Source organism: Panthera uncia (genome assembly GCF_023721935.1).
Source record: "Panthera uncia isolate 11264 chromosome B2 unlocalized genomic scaffold, Puncia_PCG_1.0 HiC_scaffold_24, whole genome shotgun sequence".
NCBI classification, from domain to species: domain Eukaryota; kingdom Metazoa; phylum Chordata; class Mammalia; order Carnivora; family Felidae; genus Panthera; species Panthera uncia.
This window is the reverse complement of record NW_026057580.1, coordinates 59,558,785-59,568,046: the sequence shown is the minus strand read 5'-3', so window position 1 is coordinate 59,568,046 and position 9,262 is coordinate 59,558,785. Positions and strand designations below refer to the sequence as shown.

The following is a 9,262-nucleotide window of genomic DNA, read 5'->3' as shown; positions in this document are numbered from 1 at the left end:
GAGCTCTGTACAGCAGAAATATGAGCCACCAACGCAAGCCACATATGTAACTTAAGTTTCTTGTAGCCACATTTAACAATCTTTTTATTTTTTAGAGAAACAGAGCACACAAGTACACACACAGGAAGTAAGGGGGGGGGGGAGAGAGCAAGAGTGAGAGAGCAAGAGGGCGAGAGAGCGAGACAGAGAATCTCAAGCAGTCTCCACGCTTAGCACAGAGCCAACATGGGGCTTGATCCCAGTGCACTGGGTTCACAAACTAAGCGGAAATCAAGAGTCTGATGCTCAACTGACTGAGCCACCCAGGTGCCCCTCTAGTAGGCACATTTAAAAACTAAAAATAAACAGGTGAAATTAATTTTAATATATTTCATTTAACCCATTATATTAAAAATTATCATTCCCATGTATTTTCAATATAAACTTGTCATTGAGGAACTATTTTATATTTTTCACACTTTGTCTTAAAAATCCAGCGTGTTTTACACATACAGTGCATCTCCATCCAAACAAGCCATATTTCAAATGCTCAACAGTCACATTTGGCTGGTGACTATGATGGTTCTTGGGAAAGTTCAATTTCAATTAGCAATAATCGCGCCTCAGATAGACCTCATTGGCTACAATACTGCCACTGCACAAAGCTTGGGGAAAGTTCAATTTCGTCGGTAAACTGTGCTCCTATATTATGTGATAGGAAAAAAATCATGGGGGCGGGGAACAAAACAAAACAGGACTCCTGTCTTCAATGAGAACAAAATGCAGGAATTTTTTCAAGCTAAGGAACTTCCTGAAGGGGTACAAGGATACTAAACAAAATGTGCCTTTCTGCAATTTAGAGACTCTCTTCTTCCCATCTGTCAGAAAATGGACAAAATATGCCAATTTAATTAAAACAAAGTACTCTACTACCATCAGCCAGAAAACTGTTTTAATAAATATACAAACTTATGATGTCTACAAATAAATAAACCGCCCTCCCTTAGATGTGGCACCCTTAAGCTGTGCACAACCTGCACAATTGTACCAGGAGCCCTGCTGGTTCTCTTGGCCTAATTTTAGTCATGGCACCTTCTCGTCTCCACAGTCCTATCCCAGTCTACACTCCAACCAACATCAAAAGACCAGGACTCTCTAACACTGCTTTAGAAAGTCCACTGCCCTCTTACTCTGATTATAGTATCAGTTGTGAAGAAGGGTACTTGTCCCCCTTTGTATCTTCCCCATCCCACCCCCACCACGCTATCTTCTTCCTTCAGGGAAGGCCACTGGATGACCTATGCTTCTAATGAACCATCTTGAGCTCCCATAGCCTCTTCTAGATTCTAAAAGCTAGGCAAAACCAGAACATTTCCCCTCAACACAACCTGCTTTCAGAGAAAGTTCAGGTGGCGATCTTTAATTCTGCATCATACGTTAGGTACAATACTTTATTTTCTCAGGAGTTTTCACATTAGAAGCAATATTTTAACTATGGATTTGAAAGTCTGCATTCTCAGTTAAATTACTTTCAAGCATCATCAAGCAAGTAGGTGGAGGGTCATCTTCCTGAGGCTGCTGAAACGTTGCCTTTGGTTGTGGCTCATCAGACAGGCTGTCCCATTGCTCTTTCTTCCTTCACAAATCTCCATACCTTTGTCACATAACACTGGAATCTGCTGAAGTTGATTCTCAGAGTGTGTTTTTCCCTGCCCACTCAATTTTTGGCTCTAATTATTGAGTTCACCACATATTAGAAGTGTTTACATTCAGTTTATATTTATTTCCAGAAATAAACCTATGATATGGCCCAAGACTGAATGTTAGCATTATAAATTACACTCATCATCTAGTAAGCTTCATGGTGGCTCCATGGACTGGTTATAGCCTTGCTTTTAAGTGAGTCGTCTTCATTCAAAGCTGAGGGAATAGCATGGCATTTTGAGTTTCCAAGTCAATACTTTGTTGTATTTTTTTAAAATATAAAGATAAGTAGAAATGACTCATCCATTAGGCACAGAAGCCACAATGCCCAGGGCCCACAAAACTTTTAGAGGCCAATGAAAATGTTTTTATTTCTTATAAATTCAAAAGGGAAAAATAAATAGAATCCAAACTGGATTATATTTGTATTTATACCAATACAATTATAAGGTATAATTTTAAGTTTTTATGGAGGAAGGGGCTCATGAAAGCAAAACTAGGTCCCATGAAAGTATTGACAGAGCCCTACTCTGGCTGATCCCACACCACAACTCCTGCCAACAATGTCATAGATACTCTGTTCTTCCTAAGCAAAGAGTAAATTTCCTTCAAAATGTATTTCCAACAATTGTTTAAAAAAAAAGAAAAGAAAAGAAAACCTTCTCTGGCAAAATGATAAACTGGAGTTTTCCAAATAATCTAAAGAGTTTAAGAGTCTGGACTTTCTAACCTGTTTTGAAATCTGCAAAGAACATTCCCTTCCAGTTAATACAGTTCAAGGTCAAAGGAGATTGTGAACGTGCTAATTAAAATGTTAGATAATGCTTGAGCAGAGGAAGGCTAATTTTTATTCACACATTTGGAGAGTGATTCATGAATGAGTGGGATAACATGTCAGAATGCATCCCAGACCTTAATCACTTATCAAAAGTTAAGCATTTACTTACATCAAACCAAGTTCACTAAATGTAACTCCATAATAAAAGTGAAATTAAACTTAAAATCAGTAAGTCAGTTAATGATTAGCATCATGGTCTCTATAAGCCTAAGATCGCTTTTGATATGGAATATGTGAGTAGCTGACAAAGAAATGTGTGTGCCAAGGGGCCAGCAAGTGTATGAGGCGAGAACACTAGCAAAGAAAGCAAATCCCTTAAGTTAAAGGTAAAACAAATTTGAGCAGCAGGCCTTGGATCCCAGCCAGCACTCCTTACCTTGGCCAGGCTTGAGCAGTCCAGATGCAGAGACTGAAAGGTGCCGGTGCAAAAGAAGCTGCCAGAAAGTGAGCTGAGGTAGGACCCAGGAGCTTGAAGGCAGCTGGAGGTCAGGTAGGGGCATCAGTAAACATGAGGTAGGTGGGGAGTGCTGTCAAAGAGTTACAGGTGATGCTTCATGAAAGATGAAAGCCTTGGCTGGCTTGTAGCAGCCACACCTGGGGTAGTGTTTTGGAACAAAAGCATGAGTAGGTGCTGGTTTGAAGGACTGAGCTGTGGAGCAGCTGGGCTACACGAGCAGCACCTCCAGAAGCCAGCCTCCCACACGCCAGTCACCACCATTAGTGGCTGTATCTCCTAGAGCCCTGAGGCCAACCAGAGATGCCCCAAATCCGTGCACAGTTGGTGCCCACCAGATGATAAATGGTTTTTCCTTAGGCTGAAAAAAAAAAACATCAGACAGGGGTGCTGGGGTGGCTAAATTGGTTTAGCATCCAACTCTCAATTTCGTTTCAGGTCACGATCTCGTGGTTTTGTGGGTTCGAGCCTTGCATCAGGCGCTGTGCTGACGGTGCAGAGCCTGCTTCTGCTTGGGATTCTCTCTCTCTCCTTCTCTCTCTCTCTCTCTCTCTCTCTCTCTCTCTGTCCCCCCCCACCCCCACTCACACTAGGTCTCTAAGTAAATAAATAAACTTAAAAAAAAACTCCGACATAAAAAGTTGAGGCTTATGCAAAATCACATAGTTTCCTAAGGCTATAGATTCTGAACTGTGACACAGATGATATTTCATATGTGTTGTCATTTGAAGAGATAATTAAAGATTATGCAACCAAAACATGTAGGAGAAAAGTACTTGTTAGGCAATTAATAAAATATTATGTTATTTTCCTGGATTTTGTGTTTAGGGTATTTTTAGCTTTTTAACATTTGTAATGTGTCGTGTCTTTTCTCATTCTAAAGAAACATTTGCCCTGAAATTTGTATTTGTGACTTGTTTTTTTCTTAAAGAGCACCCCTCCCCACTGTATAAGCTAATGGACCCACAAATCTGCATCTGCTCCTGACTGTCAGACCACTAGATGTGAGATCCAATTCCTTCATCATTCCAATGAAGAGAAGCTTCTCTCTGGTTAGTTAGAAAAAGAATTCAGATGAAAGATTGTATGAATGTTTGAGATAAAAAGTGAAATGCCTTTGTATCATTCAACTTTGAACATAAAGTTCAGTTGTTTAGGCTACGTTGATTACAGTGTTCAGCTCTACTTATTCAAAGTAGATGAGAGGCAGCAATATAGGGGCGGGTATGTTTAAAACACACCCCCAGCCTATCTGACCATACTTTTTCATCATCATCACCAACTCATGGTATATTCTTCATTAGGATAAACTCTGTTAGTCCCTTCTCTCCAGCTTCCTTTGTCACTTAGAGATATATGGGAAGCTGACAAGTGAGAGTAATCCCTAGAAGGTTTTCTTTCTAGCTGTAAATGGTGACGAAGCCTGGTTTGCCATAGTTAGATCAGGTCATTGTAGCTGCTGTCTAGATAGTCAATAGATAGAGACAGAGTCATGGGAGTGATCCCCTTTCTTCTGCTTCTCTTTATGGTCTGAAGTGTTTTGAGCTAAAACTGGTACTATGTTTTGTTAAAGTAATTAAACAAGGAGGCCATTAGACCGAAGTGCCCCTAATGCTTTGGTACCCTATGTAAGCAAATGAAACCCTATGCTGAAGTCTATGCCCTTGAATCTGAGAAAAATAACACTTAAGAACAACCAGTCACAAACAGCCAACTAGGCTTTCCCAAATAGGACAAGTGTAAGCTAAGCCAATCAAATAATTTTCTTGTGTTGCTTCTGCACCTTCTCTATAAAAACTTTTCCCCTTGTCCCTGTCAATGGGGCACTCCCAACCACTTTCAGTTTGGTGTTACTTGATTTCAATCGATGTTCATTCAAACTCTTGAAAAAAATTTTAATGTGCCTCAGTTTACCTTTTAACAGTTTCTAAAGGTCCTCACTGTAGGTTAAAGATTAAGAAGTGGAGGGGCGCCTGGGTGGCTCCATCAGTTAAGGGTTTGACTTCGGCACAGGTCATGATCTCGCAGTCTGTGAGTTCGAGCCCCGCATCAGGCTCTGTGCTGACAGCTCAGAGCCTGAAGCCTGTTTCAGATCTGTGTCTCCCTCCCTCTCTGACCCTCCCCCACTAGCACTCTGTTTATCCCTCTCTCAAAAATAAATAAACATTAAAAATACATATATAGTGTATTTCTTACTCATCAGTGTGGGTGGTATGGAGCAGGGGTATAGCAGGTAAATGTAAGTGTTACTTTTTGTGCTTTATGGCTATTGAAACATCCTTATTAATTTTGCTAGGTATTAGCAGCAGGATTTTTCCCCATACAATTTTTTCTTGATATTTAACTTGAAAGTAGTCATGAGACAAGTAGCCATAAAGCTGGCTCATTAGAGCCACTTAATCCCATCAACATGATTATGTTCATTGAAAAATAGTTGAGGATTATTATGTTAGGATTTTTTTTTAAATAATCAAACTTGTGTGAAATATGGCTGCAATGTAAGTGAACTCATCATCTGTTCTTTTGATTTATTCTCTACATCATGCTCTTCTTTGCCATGTACGTTTTCTTATCACTTTTCAGACTTCTTAACACTCTTTTTCTTTAAAAAAAAAACATCTAATTTCCTTTATATTCATTCCTCCATTTGCTTGTCCTACCCATCATGAATAAATTGTGTATGTATGAAGATGTCAGTGTATATAGATGAACAATGTGAATCAGAATACATTAAACTGACACTGTCAGTCTTCTCTCAACACCAACCTCACAAGCATAAATTTCCTTTTTTTTTTTTTTTTCTTAAGAAGAAAATCTTCCTACAAAAAGATGTCTTCAACTATTTAGGACGAGTTTTCTGGAGTTATATTTCAAATAAGCGTGAAAACTTGCAATTTAGTAAATGAAAAATAGTTTTATGCCTAGAAATTTCAAGGGGGAAGTACTTTCATGTAATACCTGGGTGGATGGTTTCACTCCAGAGGTACCATGAGGGTTGATAGAGATAATGTAGATAGTTTTCTGCAAAGGAGTATTTATTAAGTTAATCTTATTTAACACTGGTTTTCTTTTTTTTAATTTTTATTTAAATTCCAGTTAGTTAACATAGAGTGCAATGTTAGTTTCATGTGCATAATTTAGTGATTCAACACTTACATATACAATACCCGGTGCTCATCACGACAAGTGCCCTACTGAATCCCCATTCCTATTTCACCCATCCCCTCACCCACCTCCCCTCTGGTAACCATCAGTTTATTCTCTATAGTTAGGAGTCAGCTTCTTGATTTGCCTCTCTTTTTTCCCCCTATGATTGTTTTGTTTATTAAATTCCATATACGAGTGAAATGCACCCCAATGTTATTAAAGCATTATCTACAATAGCCAAATTATGGAAAGAGCCCAAATGTCCACCAACTGATGAATGGATAAAGAACATGTGGTATACATGTAGAATAGAATATTAGAAAAAGAATGAAATCCTGCCATTTGCAACATGGATAGACCTAGAAAGTTTTATGCTAAGTGAAATAAGTCAGAGAAAGCACTGATTTTCATTATACCATTAGAGGGAGTTGTCCTGGATGAAATGGCGCTTAGATATAATGAAATGTTACCTAAGAATTGAGAGATTCTTGGGGCACCTGGGTGGCACAACCGGTTAAGCGTCTAACTCCAGCTTAGGTTATGGTCTCATGGTTTGTGGGTTCAAGCCCCATGTCAGGCTCTGTGTTGACAGCTTGGAGGCTGGAGCCTGCTTTAGATTCTGTGTCTCCCTCTCTCTCTGCCCCTCCCCTGTTCGCGCTCTGTCTCTCTCTGCCTTTCAAAAATGAATAAATGTTGAAAATTTTAAATAAATAAATAAACATTAAAAAAAGAAAAGAAAAGAATTGAGAGATTCTTTGTATGAAAGATTGTAAAAAAACTTTCTATGTAAATACTAACAATATTTAAAATATGAACATAATTTAAATAAATAATGCTTAAAATTTCTAATAGCTAATATTTATCAATGATCAGTGAATTAATATTTTGTTTCTGTATATTTAACTAACAAGCAGTGTCTACTAAGGTATAAGAATAAGAAATAAGAATGAGAAAGATAAGATTATGGTATTTTCTAAGCCTTATGAAGCACAAAATATTAACAGTAGCTTTTCATGTTTAGCTTTTTTCATGTTCATATACCTAGAGGGAAGGAAGGCAGCTACCTGCCACAGCTAACAAGACAAGGTAAAGGACAAGAAGGTTATTTTCATTGATATGAATTTATTATTCAATGGATGAATTTCTCAAATTGGAAATTAGGTGAATTAGTAAAGCAAGAAACTTCTTATAAATATTACCAAAGGATTCATAAAATTTCAATTGTATAGAATTTTTACAAATACACCCATTTGCCTTTACTTTAAATTGCAACATTTACAGGAGATGCTCAATAAAGGTTTTAATCGACCTCGGGAGAAAAACAGTAACTGCCAAGGTCACAGGGTTCTTACCTTGTCTAGTTTGTAACGACATGAACAAAGGTTTTAGATTCAAGTTTACAGTTTACTTTCAGGGTTCTTTCCACACATCGTATTCTTTTACAGATAACTCCTTTTCCCACTCTCTGAAGTTCCTATCTTCTTCAGAGAATTCAAGAGCCAGGAGTTGAATAAAGGAAAAGGTATAGGGAGATAGAAAGGTGGAGCTGAAGAGATTTGGGTTAAAACTTTAATAGCCTAGGAATTGTCGATCACAGGCGAGCCTTCTGACTTAGCAAAAATTTTTTTTGTTAAACGTTAAAAAAAAATAATATTTATCCTTATCAATTATACTCCCAATCTTAGACACAAGGTCATTAGCCTTAGAAACATACTTATTAGCATGACTGTTGACTAAAACTTAGGGAGTCATATACCTATAGATTATATTTGGAGAAGAGATATTTAAATACATAAATGATTTGGGAGGTAACAGATTTTGCTATACATAATTCATTGAAAAATGTTTACCTATGTCTTAAACTTAAATCATCATTTCCAAAAATGCATATACGTGCCCAAACCTATTATTCTGAATATGTAATCCATATTTTCCTTATTGACCTTGTGGAAATGCTTAAAAAGCAATTGTCATAAAAGTTCATTTTTACCTATTAAACACTATTTTTGTGTATCCCCCAAAATCTTTATTAGGCATTGGTTTTTCATGATCTAAATAACAGAATGAAAACTGAAATAAATTAGTCATCTTGGCTTTTTCAAATAGCCACATTTGTTGTTTTTAAAACAACACGAGGTGCCTGACTGTGAATATGTTTCTCTGTATGAGATTATTCAATGAGTTCAGCCAGTCATATATAACTGTTTTGCCTGAAAATGGCTCTTTTGCAAGATTTTTGCATATATTTTGACATCGAAATTTCAGCATAACAGAATCACAATCAAATTTAACATTTATATTAGCTGATTTTTAATGTTTGAAGTAACTGGATGAAAAATAAAAGAGAACAGAAGCAAAGTAGGAAAATTAAGCATAAGGTAAGAATTACTAAAGAAGAAAGAACAGAGATTTGGATAATTGTCTTCAAACCATATGATTAGATATTGGACTGCATTTTTAAAATTTTTACTGTTAATATAACTGGCAGAACCATACATAAAAGCCTCCCATCTTCTGACTTTTCCACTTATCACTCTTTTGCTTTTCTTTCTATTTTTACCATGATTAAATCTATCCCTAATAATATAGATTAGTTTTGCCTGTGTTTTTAAATTCCGTGTAAATGTAGTCATACTGTATGAAGTGTTGCTTTTGCCTAACCTTAAGTCATTAGATTCATCCACGTTACTCTGTGTACTTGTGATCTGTTCCCTCTAGTATTGTGAAGCATTTCATTGTATGACTATATCACAATTGGTTTATCCATCCCATTGTTACTGGGCATTTTGACTATTTTCAGCTTAAGACATTTAAAATAAACATTTCTGTGAACACTCAGGAGCACTCATCCTGGTACATATAAGCGTGTATCTCTAGGTATATCCCATCTTGGGGGAAGTTTGTGGGTCATGGGATAATATGTATTCTATTCAACTGTAATAAATAATGCCTCCCCGTGTTCCACAGTGGTATATCAATTTACACTCCCACCAGCAGGGGTTTTTTCTGGGCTCCAAATCCTCACCAACACTTGAAACTCTCAGACATCATCCCCTACTAGCTACGGTACTTTCCCTTCCTACATTGTCCCTTACTGAGCTAACTCTTATTCATCCTTTCAGATAGTCCAAGAATCATCT

General features: G+C 37.3%; 1 non-coding gene across 1 annotated transcript; it reads right to left on the bottom strand.

Annotated features, from left to right (window-relative positions):
* Positions 1-508: 508 nt before the first annotated feature.
* LOC125939248 (U4 spliceosomal RNA) lies at positions 509-646 on the bottom strand. Its single transcript, XR_007462992.1, has one exon. It is a non-coding gene; the product is annotated as a U4 spliceosomal RNA (small nuclear RNA).
* Positions 647-9,262: the final 8,616 nt, after the last annotated feature.